At 40.2% G+C, this 15,239-nt stretch overlaps 1 pseudogene; it reads right to left on the bottom strand.

The window, feature by feature from the left end:
- Positions 1 to 1,292: 1,292 nt before the first annotated feature.
- Positions 1,293 to 15,021, bottom strand: LOC128855674 (jerky protein homolog-like; annotated as a pseudogene).
- Between the last annotated feature and the right edge of the window lie 218 nt (positions 15,022 to 15,239).

The raw sequence follows: 15,239 nt of genomic DNA, 5'->3' as shown, positions 1-15,239 counted from the left end.
CGGAAGTAGCTGCAAAGATCACGAAGCGCCTGCAAACGTTCATAAATCTGCCTTCGTTGGGTTTTGCGAATTTTCTAGCCACGGAAAATAACTAACGTCGAGTTGTTGGCGCAAGCTAACCAGGTCGACATTGCATTAGAAATCAAAAAAAGGAAATAGCAATGGATTGTCCACACACTAGGGAAAAATGACGACAATACCGCTAAACAAGCGCTACGCTGGAATCCATTTCAACGAACTGGTAGAGAAATTGGCAGACCACGTTCTACCTGGCGGCGTTCAAGAGAAACTAGAACGAAGTCTCTTCGGTTATAGTGGAACGAAATAAGATCGCCAGCACAAAATCGTGTCCGTTGGGAAAGAGGAGTGGTTGGCGCTCTATGCTTCAAATAAGAGTTAAAATATCTCTTATATATATTGAGAGCGAGCGTAATGTTTCCGAGGGTCTTATTTCTCGAGTTGTCTATGCAGATCTCCGGAATAAATCCGAAATTATGCAAAAAAGGCAGCTTTTCCCAGAGCAAACACGAGCACAGCGAGTTATCTGATCAAACTGCCTTCTTAACAAAATTAAAACACCTGAAGCATCTGAGATGTTACGGTTTTCTCTGACGCAAAAAAGACCAAAAGACCAACCCCAGAAATGACATTTGGCTATGATCCAATCCTATAGAAGTTCCTGTTGTCATACACACGAAGTTTCTAGCCACTCAGCCACTGTTGTGGTTTTAGGTGTTGTGAGCCACAAATGACATACCACACACTTCTTTACTCACAGCCAAAGTATGAGATTGTATCAAAAAACTGTCAGCTTTCGTACTCAATGATTTGAGACAAATGGAGAGAAGGCGAAAAAGCAAAAGCATAGAACTAAATAGTTGAAATTTCATAGTAGTAGATGTAGTAACTTTTCCTGTAGTAGTAGATTTAGTACAATAACTTACGGTTGTGCTGTAGGACCACTTTCTAGATAAATTTATTTGGATGCAGGTAAACTGACGATACCAGACATAGAAACTTACCTTTCTGTGCTAGGGACAGAGACGTGGTGGGTGAGGGAGTACTGTTATGACAGGAGTGGCTCTCTCATCAGATGACCTAATCAGTGGGTTGTAACAAGCAGATGCTACTTTCGACGGATTGCATCAGGACGAATACTTAACGGTTGTACCGGGGGGATCGGTACTTTGACGGTAGGAGGCTTAGTTCGGGTTAAAGTCCCACACTGACGGGGTTAGGCTTTCGATGCTTCCTCTTCGAAAAAAAACAAACAAAAAAAAACACTTGTTTACTCAAGGACTTTGAGTGAATTCTGCTGTATATACCGAGGTTCCAGAGACAGTAGTGGCACCCTGGATTGGTAGTGACAACCCGTTTGCAGCCCTTGTTTCAGCAAGGCTCTGCTCCTTCGCACAAAGCGCTGGTGACACAAGATCATCAGCCTCATCATTTGGCGCTACATGAGCTTTGGGAACTTTGGCCTGTTGCACAAAATGTTTCCATTTGAACCAATCCCTTTCAGATTCCTTCCGGTTGTTGACTTTTAGTTTCCTCATGTCGCCTTCTTTGCTTGTCAATGTCCAGCACTCGCAGCCGTAGGAGAGCACCGGTAGTATTCTGCTGGTAGTAGTGCTGGACATTGACAAGCAAAGACGAAAGTAGCTTAAGAGTTTTCGAACGAAAAGTACTCCGAAGAGTGTTTGGCCCCATACGCTGCAACGATGGAACGTACCGAATACGCTACAACGATGAATTGCTAAACTTACGCCAGGGAGAAGACGTCGTGAAATACATTAAATCCCAAAGGCTTCGATGGTTAGGGCACACTGTGCGCATGGAAGACAGCCGCCCCCAAAAATTTTTTATATCAACGAATTGTCAAATGACCCGAGCCCGAGGACGTCCATGGTTAACCTGGCTTGACCAGGCCATAGCCGACCTGTTAGAGCTACGAGTTAGGAGCTGGAGATCTGTTGCTATGAACCGTGCAGATTGGAAGAGGAATGTGGATGAAGCTAAAGCTCACCCTGAGCTGTAATCGCTACCTGATGATGATGATGATGTCGCCTTTTACTTCGTCATTCCATCTTGAACTTGGGCTGCCTATTGCCTTCGTTGCAAATGTCTTACTTAGCGTCAATTATTTTTCGTTGAGGCGTTACAAGATGTGATGGCTGAAAATTTGCATGACCACTTAACACTGAACTTATGGCCGTCTAACTCCCCAGAAGTTAATCCTCTAGATTACTACGTATGAAACGTTGTTAAGTGTTAAACCAATAAGCTTCCTCATAACACCATTTTTTTCTGAATAAAGAGCATTTGATTTGTGCATGCAATCGTTTCCGGACCCCGATCAAGATGGTTATTCTAGCTAATGGAAACTTGAATGAATGATTTTATAGATACATAATAAGTTAGCTTAGGTTAGTCAGACAAGACTCTCGGTGACCCCCAGGCCGATTGTGATAACTGCATTTGTTGTCTTACTAACTAAGTTGCTTATACCACTTAGATCTCTTTAAGAAGGTAACCAGTCCCTTCTAAAAGACATTTTGTAAATTTCCCAGTTCTTCAAAGAAATAATCGACAAGATATTTGGTACGGTTTCTTTGAAGTGCAGGACATTTACAGAGGAGGTGTTGTACTGACTCAATTTCTTCTTTATCTCCACAACTCCTGCAGAAGTCATTGTGAGGTACACCCATTCTACTGACTAGTGCAATGACCCTTTATAATGCCTGTGAGGACGCTGGTAGTTGATTTTTTGAATCCAAGCGGGCATTTTGCACTCTTAGGATTCAGTTTTGGCTGGAGCGCTTTGGATACCGTACAGTTGATAGTCAGATACCATCTTCTATTGGTTTCCGCGATTACGCTCAAGTCAATCGCAGTGCATAATTCGTTTAGAGGAATGCTCAGGTTCTCTACCACTCACTGAAGGTCAAGCTCAGAGCGTTTTCTTGCACAAATATCCGCTATTTTTGTAAACAAATTGTAAAATTTCTTTAAATTTCACTCAAGCTAAAAGCTAATTAGTATTACTCTCAAATCGTGAAACACCGTATGCACCCTGTATAAGCACATACACACATGTGAATGTGTGTTAAGTATGTGGGAGGCTTAACTTTTTACTGTCATCTGTATGTACGTTTGTACTAAGGTAAGTTTATTCCCATATGCGGCGAAAAGAAACTTTGAAATTTTTTGGTAAGTGTTACACATTAGAAAGATAATTTTAATCACCTTTAGGGCAATTTCGACACATAAAACTAAAAGTTGGTAAATCGTTTTCGACATCTTGCAGATGCAGCAAATTGGCGATTTCCGTACCTTTTTTCGTTGGCTATGTGCGGCGCGTGAGTTAGGTGAAAAAGGTGAAATAACGCGGTAAGGCTTAGCTCTCCGTAGTCTCAATAAATTACAACAGCTATACAAAGGCAAAGTGATGTGTTAGGGTGCGCTTGTATGCGTGAGGTGTGTACCATTAAATTACTTAATTGCTAAAATATTATCTCTCTTGTGCTGACTTAACTATTTTCCGACTAAGAGAGAGTAAATGTTAAATTATATGGGCAGATAATATATATTTCTCATATACCTATTAACTCATACACAGTGAAGGCGGCTTTTAAGGTAGTCTTTTGTGGGTTGCATTCGGGTGGGTTTTGTGATTCTTTAATATAGTGACAAAAATTATTACATTCATTTTTTAACTTAATGGGACGGTGACAAGCTAAATTTTTTTTTTTAACCGAAGGATAAATCAGCACGATTCATGCTGCCAAGTGAGGGTATAGCTTATTGGGGACCACGCACACTCAGTAATTTCTTATTATACTGGACTTCCAAATAATTCATTTACGTGATAAATCCTTAACTCCGTCACCTCCACCACTCATTCTGCGGAACTGCTTCAACGTCAATTCCTGTTGCCTATTGCCTCTCCTTTGCCGAATGTATCAAAGTTCTTTTTTAATTCTAGTACCTCCTCCCAGTTTTCTTCTGACTCCGTCATGAACTCGACTACGTCGGCAACATTTGGAAGATTTCTTCCTGTCATGAAGCGTGGAAAGAAGAAACTAACATGTTCCGCGTCCTTTTCTGTAACTGTTTATTTGGAATACTTAATCAAATTTATAACCAAATTACTGGAAGACTGAAATCTATATTACACATAAAGGGTTTTCCCATAAGAGGTGTTATTTTGATATTCACAGAAAAATGCTATTTTTTAATATAAACGATCGGATGTTTCTTTCATTATAAAGAGGAAGGGATGTCGTTAATAGTGGAAAATAACATCAGACAAATGACCACCACGACCACGCTTACAGGACAATAACTTTTTCATGAAATTTTCCATAACCGAATTGCAAAGTGGCTGCCCTATGCCCTCGATAGCCTCACGAATTCCATCTTTGAGTTCTTCAATCGACCCTGGCGTAGACCTTCTCTTTCACGTGGCCTCACAGGAAAAAGTCACAAGGTGTTAAATTACAAGATCTCGGTGGCCAATTGTGATCACTTCTTCGAGAGATAACACGGTCTGGAAACTTTTACCGTAAAAGATCAATAGTTTCGTTGCTTGCGTGGCACGCAGCGCCGTCTTGTTGAAAATAAACGTTGTCCAGATCAATACCATCCAACTCCGGCCATAAAAAATCGTTATTCATCTCTCGATGGCAATACATAACACCTGTTATTGGAAAACCCTTTATATGTATTTTACGCCATATGATACTGGGCTAAAGCTCTCAACTTACTCTAAGGTCCTAAACTCATTCCATCTTTTTGGTGGTGATTTCTGGCATTTGTTTATTTTACCCTCTAAAACCATTTTAGCCATTTTACTGCTGGCCAATCTATGCACATTGTCTCTTCAACCTCTTCTTCGTATTCTCGAGCAATGGACTTTGTCATAAATTCGACAAAACTCGCGGACTTCAGCAAATGTTTTTCTATCAAGCCGCAAAAATCCAGCAGTAGATCTCAGTACGCTCATTTCAAAAGTCGTTGTCATTTGCTGATATCTGCTAGTACCTGCACGTGTTTGCAGATTGTGATTGGTACGTTTTATATATTCGCAGTCTGCTTTCAGTGTTCATATACTTAGTTTGGCATACTTCCCTTTGTGAGCAGCCTGGTATTAAAGCAGCTTTATTTGTTTCTTTTATTGAATCTCTGCTATGAGCTCCTGGGTAGGTGAATTCAAGTACCTGCCAAATTTCGTTCTGGTGATTTTTCACTCAAAGACGAAAAACGCTCTGGTCGTCCAGCTCAAGTTTATGATGCCCTGATCAAAGCATAATCGATTCGGATCGTCACAGAACAACAAGTGAGTTTGCAGAGAAGCTTCATGTGCCACATACATGCATTGAAAATCACTTAAAACAACTTGGCTATGCTCAAAAACTCGATACAGGGTTCCTTACGAACTAAGAGAAACGCATTTAACGCAACGCATTAGCAGCTGCGATTTGTTCAAAAAGCGTAGTGAAAATGATCCGTTTTTAAAACGACTGATAACTGGCAATAAGAAATGGGTTGTTTACAACAATATCAAGCGCAACAATCGTGGAGCAGGCCAAGTGAACCATCTCAAACAACATCAAAAGCTGATATTCATCAAAAGAAGGTTTTGTTATCAGTTTAGTGGGATTACAATGGAATTATCTACTTTGGACTCTTACCATCCAACCGAACGTCAACTCTGATGTCTACAGGATTTGATTGAAAAGTAATGAGACTTATTTTTCTTAAGCAGTTTTATTAAACCTTTTGGCTTATACAACTAATATTCTTCAAAATAGGACCCTTGAGCGTCAATACACCGCTGCTAGCGCTCCTTCCACTGCAGGAAACATTTTTTAAACTCATCCGTCGGAATCGCGTTCAATTCGGCTGTCACAGTTTTTGACACTGTACATTGAACAACTAGCGAAATTAAACAATGCAGTTGAAGAAAAGCGGCCCGAAATGTCAAATCGAAAAAGTACTGTATTGGCCAATCGGCAAAAATTATTGGAGCTTGGTTGGGATGTTTTGACACAACCACCATATAGTCCTGACCTTGCACCATCTGATTACTTTTTGTTTCGATCTTTACAAAACTCCTTGAATGGTACAAATTTCAATAATGATTGATGATGTCAAATCGTATCTGATACCGTTTTTTGCTAATAAAAACCAGAAGTTTTATGAACGTGGGATTATGATGCTGCCTGAAAGATGGCAAAAGGTCATTGATCAAAATGGGCAATACATTACAGAATAAAGTTATTTCGTTCCATGAAAAAATTGTCTTTGATTTTATAAAAAAAATCCGGAATCACTTAGTTGCCAACCCAACATAATGGGTATAAGACTTTGCTCTACACCTCTCGGTTTAACAAACGCTTTGTCTAAGACTTATCTAAACTAAGATCAACTCGGATTTGGTTCTGAAGCTCATTAACAACGTTGGATAAATACCAATTACTTATATTGGGTGCTCAATTTATTTTATCTCGAAAATGTATTTTTAAAAACTGCTCGTGTTGTAACTAAAAAGTTATCGACCGATTTGTTTCAACTTTTTGGTGAGGCCTTTCTGTACACTACTATCGGCAGGATAAACCTAAAATTTCAGATATTTCGCGTTGATAAATTACTTTTTGGGGGTTAAAAATGTCAATAAAATAGCCCTAAATTCTGACTTTTTTTTCAAGGGCTTATTTTAATGGACTATGAATAAGTTCGTGCGGTTTTACAACAGATGGCGTAACTTGATTATTATTCCATCGATCCACATTTCCAAACATTCATTGGAGAGCTACTGTCGTAAGGCACAAACGTCAGTATAAGTTTTTTATTTGAAGCGTAAACAACAATATTTTTACCACACTTGAAAATGTCGAATTTCGTGCCAAATAATGTGTTTTTGCGGGGAATTCTTCTTCATTATTTTAATATGAAGAAAAAAGCAGCCGAAAGTCATCGTATCTTGGTGGAAGTTTATGGTGAGCATGCTCTATCTGAGCGAACGTGCCAGAAGTGGTTTGCACGCTTTAAAAGTGGTGATTTTGGCTTGGAAGACGAAGAACGCGAGGGTGCGCCGCCAAAGTTCATGGATACCGAATTGGAGGAATTGCTCGATCAAGATCCGGCTCAAACGCAAGAAGAGGTTGCAAAAACTTTGGGAGTTGATCAATCAACCATTTCCAAACGTTTAAAAGCCATGGGAATGATCCGAAAGGTAGGCCATTGGGTGCCGTATGAATTGAAGCCAAGAGACGTTGAACGCCGTTTTATGGCATGCGAACAACTGCTTCAACGGCACAAAAGAAAGGGTTTTTTGCATCGAATTGTGACTGGCGATGAAAAGTGGGTCCATTACGACAATCCAAAACGTCGGGCAACGTATGGATACCCTGGCCATGCTTCAACATCGACGTCGGCGCAGAATATTCATGGCCTGAAGGTTATGCTGTGTATCTGGTGGGACCAGCTGGGTGTTGTGTATTATGAGCTACTGAAACCGAATGAAACGATTACGGGGGATGTCTACCGACGACAATTGATGCGTTTGAGCCGAGCACTGCGAGAAAAACGGCCGCAATACGCCGATAGACACGACAAAGTTATTTTGCAACATGACAATGCTCGGCCACATGTTGCACAAGTGGTCAAAACATACATAGAAACGCTCAAATGGGATGTCCTACCCCACCCGCCGTATAGTCCAGACCTTGCGCCATCCGATTACTATCTCTTCCGATCGATGCAACATGGCCTGGCTGACCAGCACTTCCGTAATTACGATGAAGTCAAAAAATGGATCGATTCGTGGATTGCGGCAAAACCGACCGAATTTTTCACAAAGGGAATCCGTGAATTGCCAGAAAGATGGGAAAAAGTAGTAGTAAGCGATGGACAATATTTTGAATATTAAATTTGTAACCATTTTACGTCAATAAAGTTTCAAATTTCGAAAATAATTTTATATTTGCTTTTTGATTTTATAGGTTCATCCTTTCAGTTAATATGTTATAAAAAAAAAAATAATTTCATTTTTTTGTTTCAGATCGATAGATTAAAAGTAATAAATAGAGTGGTTTGGGACCTCGCGCCGTAGGCGGCCGACAAGAAATGATCCTGAGCCGCCATTTGGGGGGAGAAAAAATGGAAACTTTTTTTTTGTACTCTCCAAAGGTTAAATAAAGCTGTGTTAAGCCTTCAATAGAATATAATCATTTTATCACCTTTAAAAATATGTTTAAAAAATAACCGTTTTTTAGGCTTCTACATGGACTTCCCCCTTTAAGAGAGGTATATGAAGAGCGTACACTCTTGCTCACTCAGCGTTGCCTAGAAGGCATTTGAATTTAGACTAAAAAACTGCATTTATATACATAAATATATGTGTATATAAATATTTATAATTGTAATATACTGCACCTATTTGCGTAGTTCACTTTTTCCTATGTCTTTTGACACAATTTGGCCTCTTAAAAGTTGCTGCATAAGTTAGAGGTACTCAAATTGACCAATTAGCCGCCACCACTCCTTGTGCCTTCTCCACCTTACCTACACTCATCTTGCGTTTGCTCACACTTCGTTTATGCCTTCATTCACTGTGTTAGTGCACACAATTCAATTAGCCTGGTCTGTTTAAAAGCTTTTAAGTGCGTAGTGTGGCCCAGTCGGTGTTGGCCACGGACTTCACCACTGAATCTTCGTTCGCGTAATTGAGAATTATAGCGATACAGCGAAGCGTTGGTGACTAGTAAGTGCTTTGCGGTCAATGCGATGAACGTGCGGGCGAAATGCCATCTAAAAGTTGGCAAAGATGCTCATAATTCATAACCTGGCCGAGTAAGCAACTGGCAGCGACCTAATTTGATAAAGTTCCGTTTTTGTGAATGAATAAGTGGGCCATGGGAGTATGCACGGATGTATGTGTGTGTGTGTATATGTAAGTATATATGTATACCTGAATGCACATATTTGCTAAATTCTCGCTTCAAGGCCTGGAAAATATTTATGTGAATTCAATGCAATTTCCTGTTGTTTTTTTTCCTGGCCTTAAAATCTTGTCATTCGTCCCTCAAAAAAAAAAAAAACGAAAAAATTGCTAACAAATCCAATTTACACCTAACATTTAGCGCAGCTAACAAATTGTGTTTTTTCCTCTTACTGCCGCCGGAGAGCAGAATTAATTGAATCAGTCACGAAATTTTGTGTGAAAATTAACCCTGCCACTTTGTGCTGTCAACAGTAACTATGGCAAAAATCAAATTGGAAAAATAAATAAAGCACAAAAAACAAAAAAAACAAAGACAAAATGTTTGCATAAAACAAAAAATAATATAAGTACTAGTCCAGGGCAATTTGCAAATTGTAGTTAAAAAACGAAAGTCGTGAAAAAAATTAAAACTTTTACCAACCAACTAAAACTACAATTTGGCGCCCGCAGCTTTTCAAAGTTGTTGTGGCAACGGCAACCATTTTGAGGTCAACATTGACCAAATGACTGACGACTGTTTGGTTGTCAGCACATCGTACCTAATAGGGCAAACACGTTGCATACCTTACGGCGCAATGCATTTTGCAATTTGTTTGCCCAATGCCATCGAAATGCAGCTGTGTGACAATATAAATGCTGGCATGTATGCATGTGTGTGGGTGTGCGTGCGTACGGGCGCGCTGATGAGCTTGACAACTCTTCCACTGCGGTCAGCTGGCTTAAAGCTACTATGTTGTTATTTTTTCACCCATACGCCCATACATACAATTTCATGCCCACGCCGTGTGTGTGTGTGTGAAAGTATACGCTTCGCGCTGTCAATGCGCTTAATCTGCCTAGAAATACGCGTGACACTTTGAAAACACAATTTTTTTTCAAGGCTTTTCTTTACTTTCGATTTTTCAGTGCGCAATTTTATTTCGATTAAATTTTTTATTACACTCTTCACAACTCACAGCGCTGAACTTTCGGAGAGTTTTTGCCTCAGTTTTTCACTACGCAGTCAGTAAATGCACTGTAAAAATAAATGCGGTGCATCAAACATTTTCTGCTCACAAAATATTCTAAAAACTTTCCGCTTAGGCCAACGTAGCCGCTTTATTCGCTGTGTTATGTCTATGTCGTCGTAAAGCTCATACAGCTTATTGTTCTATCGCCTACGATATTCGCTGTTGTCAACGTGCAAAGGTCCAAAAATCTTACGCAGAATCTTTCTCTCAAACACTCCAAACGTCCCTTCATCGGATGTTGTCATCGTCCACGCTTCTGCGCCATACATTAGGATGGGCATGATGAGAGCCTCGTAGAGTGTTAGGTTTGTTCGTCGAAAGAAGACTTTACTGCTCAGTTGCCTACTTAGTCCAAAGTAGCACTTGTAGGCAAGAGAGAATCTGCGTTGGATTTCAAGGCTGACATTGTTATCGGTGTTAATGCTGGTTCCTAAATAGGCGAAGCCCTTTACAACCTCGAAATCATAACTGTCAACAGTGACGTGGGTGCCGATACATGAATGCGCTGACTGTTTGTCTGAAGACTGTTTGCCTCTTTATTCAGTTTGGAGAAGGCAGAACTAACAGCGCGGTTGTTAAGGCCGATAATGTCAATATCATCGGCATACGCCAACAATTGTACGCTCTTATAAAATATTGTGCCTGAGCGATTAAGTTCTGCAGCTCGTACGATGCTCTCCAACATCAGGTTAAAGAAGTCCCACGACAGCGGTTCAACCTGTCTGAAACCTCGTTTGGTATCAAACGGCTCGGAGAGGTCCTTCCCAATTCTGACGGCGCTGCTGGTGTTGAGCAACGTCATCTTGCATAGCCGTATTAGTTTTGTGGGGATACCAAATTCAGACATCGCGGCATACAAGTAACTCCTTTCCGTACTGTCGAATGCAGCTTTGAAGAAAAGATGTTGTGTGTCGATTCTCCTTTCGTGGGTATTTTCCAAGATTCGGCGTATTGTGAATATCTGGTCGATGGCAGAATTTTCAGGTCTAAAGCCACACTGATAAGGTCCAATCAGTTGGTTGACGGTGGGCTTCAGCCTTTCACACAATACGCTCGCTAGAACCTTATAGGCGATATTTAGAAGACTAATCCCGCACAGATTGCACGATCGCCTTTCTTATAGATTGGGCAGAGCACACTTACATTCCAATCGGCAGGCATGCTTTCATCCGACCATATTTTGCATGGGAGCTGATGCATGCACCTTACCAGCTCCTCGCCGCCATGTTTGAATAGCTCAGCCGGCAGTCCGTCGGCGGCCGCGGCTTTGTTGTCCTTTGACCGCTATTCGTCATGGTCGGGTAGTGGAACGAAAGTTCCGTCGTGTGCGATTAGGATATCGGGATCTTCACATTCTCTAAGACATGCGCAACTGTCACTATTTAAAACGTTCGAGAAGTTTTTGCTCTATATTTTAAGTCGCCCGAGCGCCGGTCTCTTCTTCAGCGGCGGTACGTCGAGAACGAGAAATGTTGTTCCATTGCAACCTGTTTGTTGGGCAGTACTCTCTGAGAGCAGGACTGAGAGTCGAGTGGCAAATCTTTTGGCTGTACCTTGTGATTGCAGCTTTTCGATGTTGCACATTCTTTGCGTAGTTAAATGTACGTTTTTTGCTGCACAGAGGCGTGGTCGAGTTTTGGCTGCGGCGAGGTAATATTCCGAGTCGATGTTGGGTCCTCGGATCGTACGTACATCTAATACAATAGAAGCGTGTCTTCCATCTATCGCAACATGATCCAATTCTCGGCAATTTTATGCCCTTGAAGACGGCAGTGTCCTGGAACCCATATAAGTACAACCATATTTGCCTTGCAACAGAATTAAGCTTCCTCTTACATTCTTGAACAATCTTTGAGGTTTGCTGTGCATTCTCCAGAGCCTTTAGTGTAGCTTCACTGTCACTACATTCTTTAATCTCTTTTCCGCTCCATCTCCGCTCAATTATCCATTCTTTTACTTTCAGAATGACAAAAATTTCCGTTTGGAAAACAGTTGCCATTCCTCCAGTAGTGTGATGATACTTATTACTATCATTTAAGTTCCATCCGGCTTCAGAATCTATTTCATTCTTGTACCCATCGGTAAATAAATTATCCGCCAAACCTTTTTGAATGCACGCTAGATTACTCCACTGCGTGACGTCAAATTTCCTTTCAAATAAAACTATGGGTATAAGGTCGTCCTTACGTGCTAAAAACAGTGGTATGTGTAAAATAATTCTCATAATTCTTCCTGAATTACTAGTGAAAATTTAAAGTTTACATAAAATTTCAGTGTAAGTTTTTGATTGTAGTGCCACATTGTGCATAGCCTTGAACAAAAAGATACAATACAAAAAAAAAAAAACCAACCACCAAAAAAAAAATGACGGATTAAAGCTGTCACTGCAGTTTTGCTCATGACTGATGAAGCAAACAGCAACTGTCAGCGAAAGGCTTTAATTTTCAATTCTTTTGTAAGCACCGCCAGAAGTTTAAATTTCGGTAAAAGGCGAATATAAGGGGCGTAGATATTTGTAGGTAGTTGGTGAGAAATGGACACAAACAGCAGTAGAGTGGGTTGCCACAAAGTAGAAAAAAAACCATAAAATTAAAAACTAAAACAGTGACGGTCCCCAAGAGATATCAACGCAGACAGTAAATTCCTTAAAAAACTTTATATTAACATTTTAAGGTATTGCTTTTTTTTCAGACATCTAGTATTTAATGTTCGATTCTGGGTTAGGGTCATTTTAATAAAATTTGAATATAAATAGAATGGCTTTCATTACCACGTTTTTATAGGCCTGCAATTTATTGCTGATGGGGTAATTCGACAGGGGAGTCGTGGGGTGGTTTCCCCGTACAAGGAGAGGGTTGCGGCACCTTTGGCTTGGTATTTTAAATCTTGACAATCCTGTCAAGAAAGCAGCCTAAAATAAAATAAAATATAACTCTTCATTATTAGGTTAACAGTAAGTACTTAGACATGGCGTGGGGTCTTTAATTTCTTAACTATTTCTTTTTTCTGCTGCAATGGTGTCTCATTGGGAAAATTTAGTATCTCGCCCAAGTGAGCCCACTTCCGTGTGACTTAACTTTACATCATCAGATAGAAATCAGTAGTTTGATATCAATTGAAAAATATTGGCTCAAACAACTGACTCAAATAACTTAAAATAAGTGTAAATTAAGCAAGACTAAGAAGAAAAATACAAGTTTTATAAAATCAGAAATTTGCATGCTCAATGTCCTGACGGGCGGCCGCCATAGTGGAGTGGGTTTTTACTTCTTATTGGTATGAAAAACCAAACGATAGAAATGGTTTTCTGATAGCAGTCGTCCCTCGGTGTTCAGTGCAAAGCACTAAGTGCATTTCTCCCATGAAAACAGTCCTCATGAAAAAACATCTGCCCCTCGGAGGCAGCGTAGAATTGTAAGTCACTGCATTCGTAGAACAACAAATTGGAGGAAGAGCTTGGCTAAATATCTAACAAAGATGTACGTCTCACCTCATTTGCATAAAATATAAAAAAAATTATACATCTAATTGAATTGAATACAACTGAACCCTTCTATAGGAGAAATTATTAACAGTTTTGTCTATACAATGGAACATGATTTTTTAACCATTTTTGGTTCACGAGCTTTATGAGCCTTTACCGAGTCCTGTTGGAACCATGGTCTACGATCGAAATTTTTGCGTGTCCACGGCTCTAAAGCAGCTTGTAAACCATATTCCCGATAATATTTCGCATTCACTTTGACACCAGGCTCGATAAAAACGATTGGAGAGCGTCCATCAGCGGTCACTGCGGCCCAAATCATTACTTGCGATGGGAAATTGCCTCGAGCGGCCATACGTAGGCTCAAATTCTCGTATGAGCTTTCGGTCAAGTAAACACGATATATATATATAAACATATATATAAGGTCCTTGATATTGATCGTTTTGATGACTTCTAAAAGACCTTTGTCTTCACTCTCCGAATGTTGCAGAATTTCAGAAACAAGTTTACGCCTGTATCGTCTTTTTAAGCTTTCGATCACTCCTTGGTCTATTGGTTGCACTAAGCTTGTCACATTAGGAGGAAGATAAACTAATTTTATGTCATCTACACCGCAGTCATGAGGATGGGTTGGAGCATTCTCTAACACAAGAATTGCTTTAATAGGCAAGTTTATACTTTTTACATGTTTTTTAACTTTTGGAACAAACTCCAAATTAAACCACTCTTTAAACAAGTCTGAATTCATCCACGCTGATTTTTGTGACTTATAATAAACCGGAAGGGAAGATGGATTCAAGTTTTTGAATGCCCGTGGTTTAGCAGACTTGCCAATAACGAAAAGAGGAATTTTATGAGTCCCTGCTGCATTCGAACAAACGGCCACTGTAATACGTTCTTTGTTCTTTTTGAAGCCAGAGGCAGACTGTTCATGACTGCCTAGAAAAGTTGTTTCTGGTAACATTTTAATGTTTAGCCCGGTCTCGTCCATATTATAGACTTGTTCTGGAGATAATTCCTCTGTTTTAACCATTTCACCAAACTTAGTCTTGAATTCTGTCGCACCGGAAGTATCAGCAGACATTTTTTCTCCACTTACATATGCGAAATGAATTCCGTGTCGCTTCTTCCATCGATTAAGCCAACCATCACTTGCCACAAAGTCACCTCCAATATTAATCTTCTGGTGGATAGCCAAAGCTTTTTCTTTCAAAATTGGGCCGCTAATCGGTGTACCTCTTCGACGTTCCTGAAGAAACCAGATCCACAAAGCTTCATCGACGACCTCGCAAATCGGTTTTTTTTCTCGTACAACGGCTACCCAAATTTCTATCAGATTCCATTTTCGAGCAAAACTCCTCAATGGAACGCCTATCTCTTCGCCAGTCATTTACAGTGCTTTTTCCAACATTAAATTCTGCACATATTTTCGCTACGGATTCACCATTATCAATCCGCCTTAGCACTTTTAAACGTGTATCCATCGAAACCACAATTCGTTTGCGCTTTGCACTCATTGTTAAGGAAAGAACTATGTTATGTCCGTACCCATAGCAAAAACAAACCAAATTGATCAAGACGACAAACGACAAAATCCTATCTAACATCGCTTATAGTTTACTTCGCCGGGATCTCCCCGTAATATCGGGGGAATCCCAGCCGCATCGCCTCGCCGATGAATTTCTTGGAAAATATTGCATTGCGCTCGGCTGTTGTAAACAGGCCGGTTAATCCG

The sequence above is a fragment of the Anastrepha ludens genome, chromosome 2, assembly GCF_028408465.1.
Source record: "Anastrepha ludens isolate Willacy chromosome 2, idAnaLude1.1, whole genome shotgun sequence".
NCBI lineage: Eukaryota > Metazoa > Arthropoda > Insecta > Diptera > Tephritidae > Anastrepha > Anastrepha ludens.
The sequence above is the reverse complement of the archived record's forward strand: the minus strand, read 5'-3'. Positions and strand labels throughout refer to the sequence as shown.